This window comes from Cricetulus griseus, chromosome 3, assembly GCF_003668045.3.
Source record: "Cricetulus griseus strain 17A/GY chromosome 3, alternate assembly CriGri-PICRH-1.0, whole genome shotgun sequence".
NCBI classification, from domain to species: domain Eukaryota; kingdom Metazoa; phylum Chordata; class Mammalia; order Rodentia; family Cricetidae; genus Cricetulus; species Cricetulus griseus.
Genome location: NC_048596.1, coordinates 236,660,569 through 236,674,236, shown reverse-complemented (window position 1 = coordinate 236,674,236; position 13,668 = coordinate 236,660,569). Strand labels below are relative to the sequence as shown.

Here is a 13,668-nt window from a genome sequence, read left to right as displayed (position 1 = left end):
TCAGATACAAAAATACCATAGGCTACACCTTAAGTTGGTCTCTCTTATCAGCCTGTTTGTCTGGTCTTCCCTGTTGCCAGCATCTCTACTTCCACAAAAATGAGTGGTCTTTTTCTTCATTCTACTGTGTGGAGGAGAGAAGAATTTCCTGGATAACTTCAGGAAGTTATTCACCTCCTTGAAGCATTTTCCAACTGCATAGGTCTCATTAATCAGATCCTCCATGCTGATGATGCCATATTTACCAAGAGTTTGAGCAATCACAGCAATCTGTGCAATTTGCTTCTTACTGATTTTACCATAGCTGCACTTGTAAATGAGCCTATTTGCTGACTTCAGATTGGGGTACCCCTATGCAGTGTTGTGTGACAAGATTTCTCCTGGGGAAGATTCAACACACACACATATCTACTCAGCCTGGAGAGGGAGCCCATGACGGACCAAAGTACAGATGCCAACCACCAAAGTCCAGTTTTGTGAACCAATGAGTTTTGTTAGGGTTACTTACAGGAATATGGGTGTCTTGGGGTTTCTGTGGCTGTGAAGATACACCATGAGCGTGACAAATCTTACAAAGGAAGGCATTCAATTGGCCCCTACTTATATTCAGAGTTTTAGTCCTGTATCATTATCATGGGAAGCATGGTGGCATGTAGGCAAGCATGATGATAGAGAGGTAGCTGGGAGTTCTACATCCAGATTGGCAGGCAGCAAGAAGAGACTGAGACACTGAGCCTGGCTTGAGCACTTGAAACCTCAAAGCCCATGCCCAGTGACACACGTCTTCCAACACGGCCACACTTCCTCCAAGGCCACATCTTAATAGTGCCACTCCCTGGTGACCAAGCATTGAAACCTATGAACCTATGTGGGCCATTCTTTTTCAAATCACTAAAGTGTGGTTTCTTGCAGGAGTAGAACTTACTCAAAAATAGCTGTATCACCAAAGCCCACCCACACCTGTGAGCATGAGTGACAGCTCACAGAAGCTGGGAACATGGGGAATACTGCAGGTAACTCAACAGGCTGGAAAGTGTCCTTTCCAAGTGACTCCAGTCTAAACTCTTCCAGGCAGCTTTCAGGTTTCTTCTTCATCCAGGCCTAGTCTCAGAGTCTTCTTTGCAGTTTGGCTTGCCTGATAGGAACTCTCAGTTTTTATTGCTTACTCTGGCAGGAAAGGGCCTAGTGAATCTGGCCAGTTTCAGGAACTTCCTGAAACTATTTTGAATTGTTTACACTTCTGTTTGAAGGTGCTTCCCTGAGGGATGGAATGTTTCAGTATGGAGGAAACTGTAACATAGCAAATGTAACAATATTTGGCCTGTTAACTGAAGCCTTGCTGAGCTTAACAGAGGTGCAATTGAAACTCTAGCACAAGCAGAGAAGCTGCAGTACTTTGTGTCTTACACCAGTGTTACCTCAGATTCTGATCCAATGTCAGAATGAATCAGACATGAAATGTATGCAACACACTAACCCACTGAGCTGGCTGACTTAGTTCACTGCCCAATGGAGTGCCCCACTGTTGCCTGGAAGTCTTGGGGTGACTACCACCCAGTGTTGCTAGCCCAGAAAACACCAATGTCAGTTCTGCGGGTACATAGAAGTTTCCAGCTTTTCTTGCCATCCCAGCCATTCAGAGCTCAGTCCTGCACATCTGCCTATAGATTCCTTGTGACAGTGCTTTGCTTTTTCATAGATAAGTTTCCTCCTGGCCTTTTGAAACATCTTTAGGCCAAACTTTTTCCAAAGATGCTTCGCCTTCAACTCTACAAAGTGTCTTCACTTTTTCTTAAGAAACCTTCTGTCCCTTCTCTGGTGCAGCCTGCAGCCAGGTTCCAGGCAGAAAAAGAGCTGTTAGGGATCTTTTCATGTGGACTTGCACAGCTGTGCTGCTTGCTGTGCCTTCTCTTTGACTACCCCACTGTGCAGTAGGGCAGGTGTGCCTTGACTTAGACTTACAATAGAGCATCACTCCCATAAACCCATTGTAAGATGAGAATCTCGTCAACTGAAAATGCATGCAACGCACTAACCCACTGAGCTGGCTGACTTAGTTCACTGCCCACTGGAGTGCCCCATTGTTTCCTAGAAGTCTTGGGGTGACTATTACCCAGTGTTGCTGGCCCAGGAAAAGACAAAAGTTCAGAAAGTGAAGTGTGATTGCCTGTCACTTTCACATGATTAGAAAGTCAAAATGTCACACCAAGCCATCAGAAGTCCTGACCGTCTGCATTTGTAAGGGAGTGGAAGAAGTCAAGTTAAAAATTCAAGCATTTGGTGGACAGAGGGTGTGGCTCAGTGATAGTGTACTTGCTTAGCATGCAGAAGATTTTGGGTTCACACCTCAGAACTGCAAGAAAAAATCTAAAAAATTTAATTGTCCATTTTTTATTTATTTGTATTTTAGGTACATTTGGTCTTTTGCTTGCATCCATGACTGTGTGAGGGTGTCAGATACCCTGGAACAGGAGTTATAGACAGTTGTGACCTGCCATGTGGGTGTTGGGAATTGAACCAGAGTCCTCTGGAAGAGCAATCAGTGCTCTTAACTGCTGAGCCATCTCTCCAGCCCCCTAATTGGTCATTTTTGCAGATAGTAGATTTAGTGCATTCTTTAGTAGAGATGTTAGTGTTTAAATAGTGCTTCATTTGTTTGTGTGTGCTCATGTGTGGGGGGGTGCACATGTATACACACACACACACACACACACACACACACACACACACACACACATATATATATATATATATATATATATATATATATATATATATGCCTTATCTCTAGGTGAAAGCCAGAGGACAACCTCAGGTGTGGTTCATCAGGAGCTTTCACCTGGCTTTTGTTGTTGTTTTTCGAGACAGGGTTTCTCTGTGTACCTTTGGAGCTTATCCTGGCACTGATTCTGTAGACCAGTCTGACCTTGAACTCACAGAGATCCGACTGCCTCTGCCTCCCAAGTACTGGGATTAAAGGCATGAGCTACCAACACCCAGCGCTTTCACCTGTTTTGAGGAAGGCTTTTTCACTGGAACTGGAGCCCACTGATTAGACCAGGCTAGCTGACCAGTGAGCTCCAGGGATCTTCCCCTTTCTGCCAGTCTAGCACTGCAATTACAAATGCAGTCCACCATGCCCAGCTTTTTACACATGTTCTGGAGACCAAGCTCAGATCCTTGTTCTCCCCATACCCTTCATATATATAGGAATATATATCCTGGCACATTAAGGCAGGGTCTCAGGGTCAGTATGGTCTAAGTGACAATGCTTGAAACTTGTCATTCTCCAGTGTTGGGATCACAGGCATGCACCTCCTCCAGGCTCTAAATACTACTTCACTAAAATTGTCTTCTCTGAGCCGGGAGTTGGTGGCGCACGCCTTTAATCCCAGCACTCGGGAGGCAGAGGCAGGTGGATCTCTGTGTGTTCGAGGCCAGCCTGGTCTACAAGAGCTAGTTCCAGGACAGCCTCCAAAGCCACAGAGAAACCCTGTCTCGAAAACAAACAAACAAACAAAAAAATGTCTTTTCTACACTTCTCCTTAGAAAAGGTTTTCAGAATTGACTCAATTTTCTGTTCATTGGTGATCCGAATGATGAAAAAACATAAAATTCCAGCAGATGGCGCCAAGGTCCACCTTTTTGCCACCCTCCTGCAATCCCAGAACCACCTTCGAGAAACAAAGATTTCTTCACCCTTATAGCCCCAACTACAGGCTGTGCCACAGAAGACAATTTTAGTAAAATGGTCTAAGAAAAAAGCCACAAAAGTTGCAGTCCTCCTAAGAAATATAACAAGTTGGGTAGCCCTGTAGAGGGGCCTCCCATCCACCACCTGCTTTGCTCCCACAGTGAAAACAGGCCAAACCTTTTGGAGCTAGGACCCTAGGACAGGACACTTAAGCTGGCTTTACCAGACTGTGGCAACTGAAGTGTGTGTCCCCAAACCACCCCCATCCCCCCACCCCCGCCCCAATGCTCCCTTGTTCCATTAGGTAGGTCCATAGCTCTGCTCCAAACTTCCACCAGGATCCAGATGAAGAGATAGGAAAGGCCCTGCAACAGGCCAGGTTTAAAGTGCTCCCCAAGTCGAGGAGCAGAGGGCTGATAATCAAGGGAACCAGAAACTGAGACAGCTAGATGTCATCTTCCAATGTCTCCTGAATATATTGCTACCTCCGTGTAAAAACTGAAAACTTAGGTGGATCCTGGCTTTCAGGAAAATTAATGTCCAGAGGAAACCTGTGAGCCAAATGTACTCACTTTGGCCTTCAGTAATAGTGTCCGTAGTTCCCAGTCAGCCTTGAAATACTCAGTGGAGAAACGGGCAACCTCTGTAAGCAGGATTGCTTACCCCCTGTGCAGAGCTGAAGACCAAACATTTACAGCCCCCTGTGACATCCCTCCTCAGTACACACCATGGAAGTCAGGATGGGCAGCACATTTTTCCCGTGTTTGGGCTCAAGGTCAAGCTCTTTGATATTCTCTGAATTTACCTAGCAGCAGCAGACCACTGAAGTGGGTCTTTGAAGGTACTGCTCAGAATCTGGTTCCAGCTGGAGATATGTTTGTCTGGCCTGCTGTTGTAGAATGCTATTCTCTGGCCATAACATAGCCATTGCATTCTTGAAACCACAGCAGGTGTGATTACCCACAGGCCCCCCAAACAAAATTGACCCACCATTAACATTCCATCCTGGAGTGAAGGTGAGAGGATGTGCTCACATGGCCCCACACCTCCCACACGGTGAGTAGTTACCTTGCTGGGAGGGAGAGACATTCTTCAGTGGTCTAGTCTCTTGTAAGTTGCTCACACTACTGTCAGTAACCTTTCACCCATCCTCCTCCAAGTAGCCCTAATGAAACTCATTGGTTCACCAAGCTAGACTTTCATGGAAGAATTTCTTCCATCTGTTGCTGATGGCCTATTGGGATAATAGGCATTTGTTTGTCTTCAAGGCTAAGTTCAGAAAACACCAGCCAAGATGTGAGCAAGTTGCAAGCTCCTGCCCTGACATAAAGGGCTTTTCAGGTCGCTGTGCTTCCCAACCCCCATGGACTGCTCCCTTTGAACCCTGAAGCACAGTGAGCTTCTGTTGGGTACTTTTTGTCAGTCACAAGAAGAAAAACTAACACTACCCCAAGGTAACAGGGTGTCTGAAACCTGTTGCATGATAAGGAGGCCTCCTCCTGAATCCATGTTTGATGGGAAATACACAAATACACAGCATGGTTCCTTTTTTTTTTTTTTTTAAAGACAGGACCAGTATAACATTTACACAATGGAGTACTACTCAGAAGAAAAAAAAACAATGGAATCTTGAAATTTGCAGGAAAATGGATGGAACTAGAAGAAACCATTCTGAGCGAGGTAACCCAATCACAGAAAGACAAACATGATATGTACTCACTCATATGTGGATTTTAGACATAGAGTAAAGGATTGCCAGCCTACAATCCACACTGCCAGAGAAACTAGTAAACAAGGAGGACCCTAAGAGAGACATACATGGTCCCCTGGAGAAGGGAAAAGGGTCAAGATCCCCTAAGAAAATTGAGAGCATGGGAAGAGGGGGGAAGGAGCCAGGAGAATGAGAAGGGAAGAAGAGGAGGGATGCAGAGGTCATGAGGGAGCAGAAAGGTTGAGTCATGTGAAGAATAGAAGAAAGGATATGTGATTTTAGTTTTAGTGGGGGGGGGAGGACGGGAGGGAGAAGGGAACTAGGATTGTCATGTAAAACAATCTTGTTTCTAATTCAAATTTAAAAATGATTAAAAAAAAAAAAAAAAAAGACAGGACCAGTATAGCTCTGACTGTCCTGGAATTCACTATGTAGATCAGGCCGGTCTTGAACTCATAGAGGTCTGCCTGTCTCTGCCTCCCAAGGGCTGGGATTATGGGTGTGAGCCACTATGCCTGGCAATACATAATTCTTATTTGTTTATTTGTCCATTAATTTGCTAATGTTTAGCAGTATTTCCCATATGTTAGACCCTGTGTTAGTGGGGGGCCCAGGGCAATTTGGTACACAACTGCTGCTTGGCTACACTGATGTCATGCCAACGCTTAGTGGAGACCATCCAGAAAGTAGGCCTGAAGTTTCAGTTTACTCTGGGGGAACACCTGACTCCAGGAGAGACCACAAGCTGGGACCATCTGGGCACCACCCAGGAACAGACCATCCAAGGGGAAAGTACCTGTCATTCCAAAGGAAATTCCTAGCGTTCCAACTATTGTAGATAGGATCACCTGATGTCCCTTAGCCTAACACACACCCATCCCCTTTCACCAAGACACCCCTGGACAATGTCAGCCAATCAAGGGTCCTGAACCTTAAAAATCTCTCATCCCAACCTCTGCTATAATAAAACCCTACCCCACTCATGCTGGGATCTCCCTGTTCTCTAACACTGCATCAGGCAGATGGAGAGTCTAAGCTCAAGCTTGAAAAAAAGCTCTTTGCTTTTGCATATGAGTTCAGACTCCATGGTGGTTTTTTGGTGACCCCAAGATCTGAGCATAACAGTTATCTGGTCAATCCTAAAGGCGAGAGGAGAAAGAGCCTTCAGAGCTGCACAGGCACAGACAGACGTATGTGAGAAGCCAAGATGCCGAGCACTGAATGTAAGCCCAGGCCCCTGGCCCCTCTCCCTAGTACCCTAGATTGTCTCTTGGGAGACTCAGAAGATGTAAATCAAGTGATCCAGCATAAAGGCTCCCACTTAAATGGGAGTATCTACTTCAGTACGACCACCCCAAACACCCAGAGCACATCAAAGATCCTGCTTTGATTTGTTGGACCTATGCAAATCAGTTAAGGTTTATCCTAATCTCAGACCCACTCCTGAGAACTCGCCTTTAGAAGCTGTGCTGGGAATTGGGTCCCTGTACGCCGGTACTATATTATGTTTTTAGAGCATACAGAGGGAAGGAAAGACTTCTCTGGGAAGGAAAACTGACCAAACATTTCACCTTCTCCTATCAAGTTTGGCAAGAATGACTATATTCCTTTCCTGTTGTTCAGCAGGCATTTTACACCTCATGCAGCTCTAACTGCAGCCCTTCACATTTCAGGTGCTCATAAGCACATATAGCTGTGGTCTCCAGTTGGACACAGCCCAGGACCAGAGAGGTATCTGATGACTTGCCAAGGTCCCTAAGAGAAAGAGGAGGATCAAGTTATACCTGGAGTTTCCAAGGGGATTTAATCTCTGGGGTTGATGATGTCTCATAGGTAGAAGTGGACACAAGAATGAAAAGTCCCCATGTCCTGGCCTATTCATGTGTGCCGTCACCTCAAAGATAGCATAGCTATCCCCACTGTGTAGTGAGCGCTGGGTTACAGATGAGCACCAGCACCCATGGAACCAGGTGCATGTGGTGCCAGGCTTGAGGTTTCCTAATCCCACACCCTCAGCATCTGCCATCTGCCTGCACAGGGATGGGAGACAGCAAGAGACTGCAAGTTTGTCATGTTACTCCAGTTCATGTGAAGACTGGAGAAGGGTGACCACCCTGGGCCAGAGGTTGCTTTCCCTAACAGGTGACTCCTGAGCCAACCAAGAGGGTGAGACCAAGGATATAATGGCAGATTAGGAGAGCTGACTGAAGAGGTGCTGGGGACAGTCTTTGGAGGCCTTCCGGCAGCACTAAGTGGCTTCAACAACATTCAGGGCATTCACACAGTACTGAGAAGGCTGGGTCTCAGGGTGCTGGGAGTCAAAGCAACTCATTGGTGGGAGGGTATTCCCCTATAGATGGGCTGTATGTGCTAACGACAAGCAAGGGACCCAGCCCAGGAGTTGAAAGCAATTGTACATTTCTTTTGCAAATATATTTGAATTGCAAATATAACCAAATTTAATGACTCTGGAGCTCAGGGCCTGGCTTTGGCCAGAAAGAGCTCAAGACTTGATGTTGACATAAAGAGGGAAGGAGGTGCCAGGCTGTGACGGCATATACCTTTAATCTAAACACTGGGAAGGCAGGCGTGAGTGGAGCTCTGTGAGTTTGAGGCCAGCCAAGTCTACATAGTGAATGGCAGGCTTGCCAGGGCAACATAGTGAGACCCTGTCTTTAAAAAGTCAGGGGGAGAGAAGGAGAGACAGGAAAGGGGGGAGGGAAAGGGAAGAAGAGAAAGGAAAACAGAGGGAAGAGGAGTGATTGAAGAATAGTAAAGAATAGGGAAGGGGTAGGAGAGGAAGAGGGAAGAGAGGAGAGAAGGAGGGAGAGAGCAGGCAAATGTGTGTGTGTGAGAGAGAGGGACAGAGAGAAGACAGATGTGTGTGTGAGAGAAGATAGATGATAGATTAGACAGACAGACAGACAGACAGGTGATATAGATAAATCGAGATGAGGAGAGAGTGAGGAAAGGGGCCTCCTTCACAGATGACTATGGTTCCATCTAATCCACTGATTAGATTTATTTAGCCAAGATAGTTAATTCAAGTTGGCTGTGACTTCCAGGGTAGCCTACCCTGGAGACCCCAGGGAGGCCCACAGGATGCCATCCCACTGAGCTATGGGTCAAGGCCACCATCCTACACCCTAAGTATAATATTGTAGGATCTGCCTACATCCCCTTCATGCAACATTGGAGTCATAACAGGAAGAAAGAACAAGATTTACAAACTAGGAAACTGAGGTCAAGCATCACTAAACTGGCCCTAGGGAGACGGCCAGACACCACAGGGCACTTTAGGCAGTGTTTTTCAGTGACTCATTGTTAGACGCAGTGCATTTGGGGCCACCCTTGCTCTCCATGGCTGTGTGTCTTTGGGGGTCACTTCTAACCTCTCGGAGTCTCCTCTAACCACTCATGTCAGGGAGAACAGAATGATGAATACAGGACATAATAAGAGATTGATTTATTTGCTTATTTGTTTAATATTCATTGAGGCTGTTTAACTCCAGCTCCCTACCCCCTATATTGCTCACCTTGACTTTGCAACCTTTGACCTCAGAGTAATTCTGGTTTGTGTTACTCTTGGGGAGAATAGACGTAGAAGACAGTCAGAGACCTTGGCTCCAAGACCTTCCAGTGCCCTTGGTTCAACATGCTGTAGGCTATTGTTTTCTGAGCCCCAACAAAGGCACATGGTTATAATCCTTTGTCTTCTGATACCATCTGCTCTGACTTATCATACTCACAACTAACCATTGAGCCAATGCCCGCCCACCTTCTCTCCTTCCTTTCTTCCTCTTCTTCCTCCTTCTCCCCCCACCCTCTTGGTCCTCAAAGTGAAACCCAGGGCTTTACACATGCTAGGCAAGTGCCCTACCACTAAGCTATATCCTTAAGGTCTTAACCATTCAACACAGACTGGCCCAGAACTCATCCTGTAATCCAGGCTGGCCTTGGATTGAAGCCACCCTCCTATCTTAGCCTTCTGTGTATTAGGATTGCTTGTGTGAGCCACCACATGGGTGTTGTGAATCAAACCCTAGTCCTCTACAAAAGCAACAAGTGTTCTTAACCACTGAGCCATCTCTCTAGGACTCTCATTAAAAATTTAAAAAGGCTTTTAAACATGTGTGTATTTTCTGCCTGCCTTGAGTTATAACCATCCCATAGTCTCAGAACTGGCCATGGTGCCCAGTGTCTCCCCGCCCCCAACCCACACCTGTAATGGCCACTGGTTCCGCTCACACAGGTCTCATGGTGCGCACAGAGATGGTTTTCCTGGTCTAACACCTGATCCCTTACAGCCTGCTGTTGTGGGGTCAAGAGCCATGGAGACAGAACCCAGACCAGAGCAGCTTCCCATAACTACAATGCCCTTGCTAAATGATCACCAGGAGCTGTCCTTATCCAAGCAGAACAGAGCTGGCTGCTGCTGGTTCCAGCCCCCCACCTCCCTATCCACCTCATGGGGAGGAACAGAGTCCAGCATCTAGTTGTACATTAAAGGACAGCAGGCCAGTCCCTAGGGAAGTGGGGACAGTGGGGGAACTACCACTTGGAAAACTGCCAGCTCTAGGGCCACAGGAACAGGCACAGTCTCATCCAGGCTTAGTAGAGCTTGTGATTACCAACAGGCCGCACTGCAGTAGCCAGGCTCAGACCTAGACACAGGGTGTGCTAGGCCAGTTCTGCCCTCTGGGAGCTGGATATCGTTGTGGGGAGGCCTCTGACCCCTCAGAGGCTCCTCTAACTACCTATGAGCCAGAAGAACAAGAGTTAAGTAAGGGGGTAAAGGAAACACTGTAACAAATTTCATTCTTAAGACCTGAAAAATAACTGGTTTTAACTGAGCGAGGTGGTGTAATCCTGGTACTTAGGAGGTAGAAGTGAGAGAATCAGGAGTTCAAGGTCATCTTTGGGGCTGCATAGTGAGGCCCTGCCTCAACAAAACAGAGAACCCTCACAAACAGCAGTTGGTATACCTGCCACCCCAGCACTTGGAAGCCGAGGCCCGAGGGTCATGAGTTCTAGGACAGCCTGGCCCACACACGGAGATTTTCTGAAAAAAGAAAATGGTTTTAGTTCGCTTGCTTGCTTGTTCAGTTTTCCTGTCATTATTTCATTCTATGCCCGACCTTTCCCAGTTCTGACAGCCTGGGGCACTGCTGGCTCACCACCAGTCTGCCCTACCAGACATCTCTGCCACTGTTCTCTTCAAACCCTTCCTGTCTTCCTCCTGTGTGTGTGTGTGTGTGTGTGTGTGTGTGTGTGTGTGTGTGTGTGTGTGCACTCATGCGTGCACTCACACTCATGTGAAGGCCATGTGTATGTGCAGATCAGAAGCTGATGAAAGGTATTGTCCCCAATTGCCCTAAACCTTTCTTGAGACAGTCTCTCACTAAAGCTAAAGATCGTCTATTAGGCTAGACTGGCTGGTCTGTAAACGCCTAAGATCCACCTGTCTTAAGATCCACAGATCTGTAATTACTACCATGTTGGGCTTGTTACATGGGCACCTGGGATCAAACTCAGGTCCTCAAGCTTGTATGGCAAGTTGTTTATGGACTGAGCTATCTCTCCGGTCCCCACATTCTTCATCCATTAACACTGCTTCCTGCTTATCCTTGAAGCCTCCCTGCCTCTCACTCCATCCCTGGGACACCCAGCCCTGAAGCTGGGACTTAGAGTGCCAGCCCTCAAGTGACTGCCCATGTCACAGCAATTGTGTCCTAACTAAGGTATCTTAGTTAGGGTTTCATCGCTGCGAAAGGATACCATATACCACGGCAATCTTAAGAAGGAAAACATTTAATTGGGGTGGCTGGTTTACAGCTCAGAGGTTTAGTCCACCCACTATCATCATGGTGGGAACACCATGCTCATGCAGGCAGACATGATGCTTGAGAAGGAGCTCAGAGTTCTACATTTTGACGCACAGGCAACAGGAAATGGTCTGAGACACCAGGCAGTATCTTGAGCATATAGGAGACCTCAAAGCCTGCTTCCTCGGTGACACATTTCCTCCAATAAGGCTATACCTACTCCAACAAGCCACACCTCTCTTTGGGGGCCATGTTCTTTCAAACCACCACAAGCAGCTTTGCCACAATAGAGAGCCAGATAGGAGGAACACAGACCTGGATCCACTCATAACCACTAATGCAACAAAAGCTTGAAGCTCTCAATCTCCCCACTGAAGTGTATGCATCCCACTGTGACTCTCCTAATAACTGGTAGTGTCAGGAGGTAAATTGTTTTCCATTTTTTCCTTTATAGCTCTTAGTTTGGGTGGATCCCATAACATAAAAGAGATCAACAAGAGGAAAATGAAGAAGTGCCCTATTGGTTAGCCATCCCAGACCCATGGAAGCTACCCAGAGAACTGAATAAACTTCATTGCCTCTAAAATCAAGAAGGAGTATATGGGAACCTCTGGGTTGGGGACCACTCAGTGTGGGGAGTTACCCAGAAAAAGTATACAAGCAGGGCTGAGATTTGCTGGCAGAATTAAGTGGGACCCTCCTCTGACGAGACTTCTCCTAGTGACTTAATCACCTCTCCTGTCAATTGATGTTCTCAAGAATGGGACTTTGTTTCTAGACCCAAATGCTCCTTCCAGAAGTGACTTGCACGGGCTAACCCCATGTTTGAAGTTTGCTTGATATTCCTTATTCCATGAGATGTATCTAGGTGATGTAATCTGTGTACCTGGGATCCTGTACCGTGGGCACACATATCCAGGATCCATCATTTTCATAGATGCTGAGGTTCACTGGAGTGGAGAGTTGGGGTTCTCACAGGCTTGCAACAAGCCAGAGTCATCTACTTCTTGTTACTCCCTTGTGCATCCCACTGCTTCCAGAAGTTTTTCTGACTCAGCATGTACTCCATTCACCCACAGGGGCATACAGTAAGCTGCCTCTTGCTCCCTACATAGTGAGGGACTCTTGCTTGACCCTTAGAGCTAATGTCCCAGCAGCCGAGCCATGGTGAGGTGGCATCCTGTATTAAAGGTCACCACTGAAGCCACAGGGTGATTTTTGTATTCCTTTTTTCCTGGTTCATGAGACAGACCCTCAAATAGTCCAGGCTGGCCTCAAACTTGCTGTGCAGTTGAGGCTGTCACCTCCTGAGTACTGAGATCACAGGCCTTCATTGTTATAGCTAGATTGGCTTTGAATCCTTATTTGGGCAGATGGGGATGCTGGTCACTCATCCCTTGACCCCCAAATTGCCTCCTAACTCCTAAACATCCACTTCTCTTGGACAAAGCCCAGTGGCTTCCTAGGTGCCTTCTTCCCCAGTCTGACAACTTCTTTGATTGAATTCCTTATGGACAATAACCATGCTATTCTTTTTGGAATGGGATCCCTCATCATGTACCTGTCTTGAGGGTACAACCAGCAAGCCCTTCCTTCAGGATGGAGCACTGTATTCTTGAGAATACCTGAGAGTTTGTTGGAGGTTCTAGCAGGGAACACAGCTACTCATGCACCCTTGGCCAATGACTAGTCCTCCTTGTGGTGAAGGTCATCCACTTTGACTGAGTGTGTCACTCTGGAGTGGATACATTTGGAGTAGTTGGGAAGAAAGAGACACGGTCATCCAGATTGTTAGCATTGATCCTGGCAATCTATGTGGGTGCCAGGTGCTGCAGCCAGATGGACTTTATATCTTGAGTTTTTGCTGTAGTCTGGAAGGGTCAGTTCATTCTGAGGGCATCTGTCCCGTCCAGGGCCTGTGTTGGTCAAATTCCACCCTTGGAGCTCTGGGATGGAGTATGTTCCCCTCACAGGGCCACAGGCTTGCCTTGTTCTCCTCCTCTTCCTTCCCTGTCCTGCAGATGAAGGATGCTGGGCACTCCCTGGCCTGTGGGCTGGGAGGTCACTCTCCTTCAAAAGCACAAAGCCTTCACTGTGCTTTGTACCAGATTAAAATGCAAATGGTGTCCTGGGTGTGACCAGTCCCTAGGCCCCAGAGCTGGCCTGCACTTGTTTTTTCCTTGAGGTGGCCTTGTTTTCTCTTTCAGAGGGCCAAACCATGAGGGGCTCTTACATATGTGAGTATGTGAGCATGGCTATAGGCTGGTTTATGAATATCAACTGTAATATGTGAGCATGGCTATAAGCCGGCTTTTGAGTATCATCAGCCCAAAGGCTGTGACACTCATCTCTGCCCAAGGTAACCAGGGATGCCCTGAAAGCTTAGGGATTAGAATTGAAGACAAAGTAAAGTAAAGCTCACTGAAGTTCCCCATACT

General features: G+C 46.9%; 1 pseudogene; it reads right to left on the bottom strand.

Moving 5' to 3' along the window:
- LOC113834992 lies at positions 1 to 1,764 on the bottom strand (annotated as a pseudogene).
- Between the last annotated feature and the right edge of the window lie 11,904 nt (positions 1,765 to 13,668).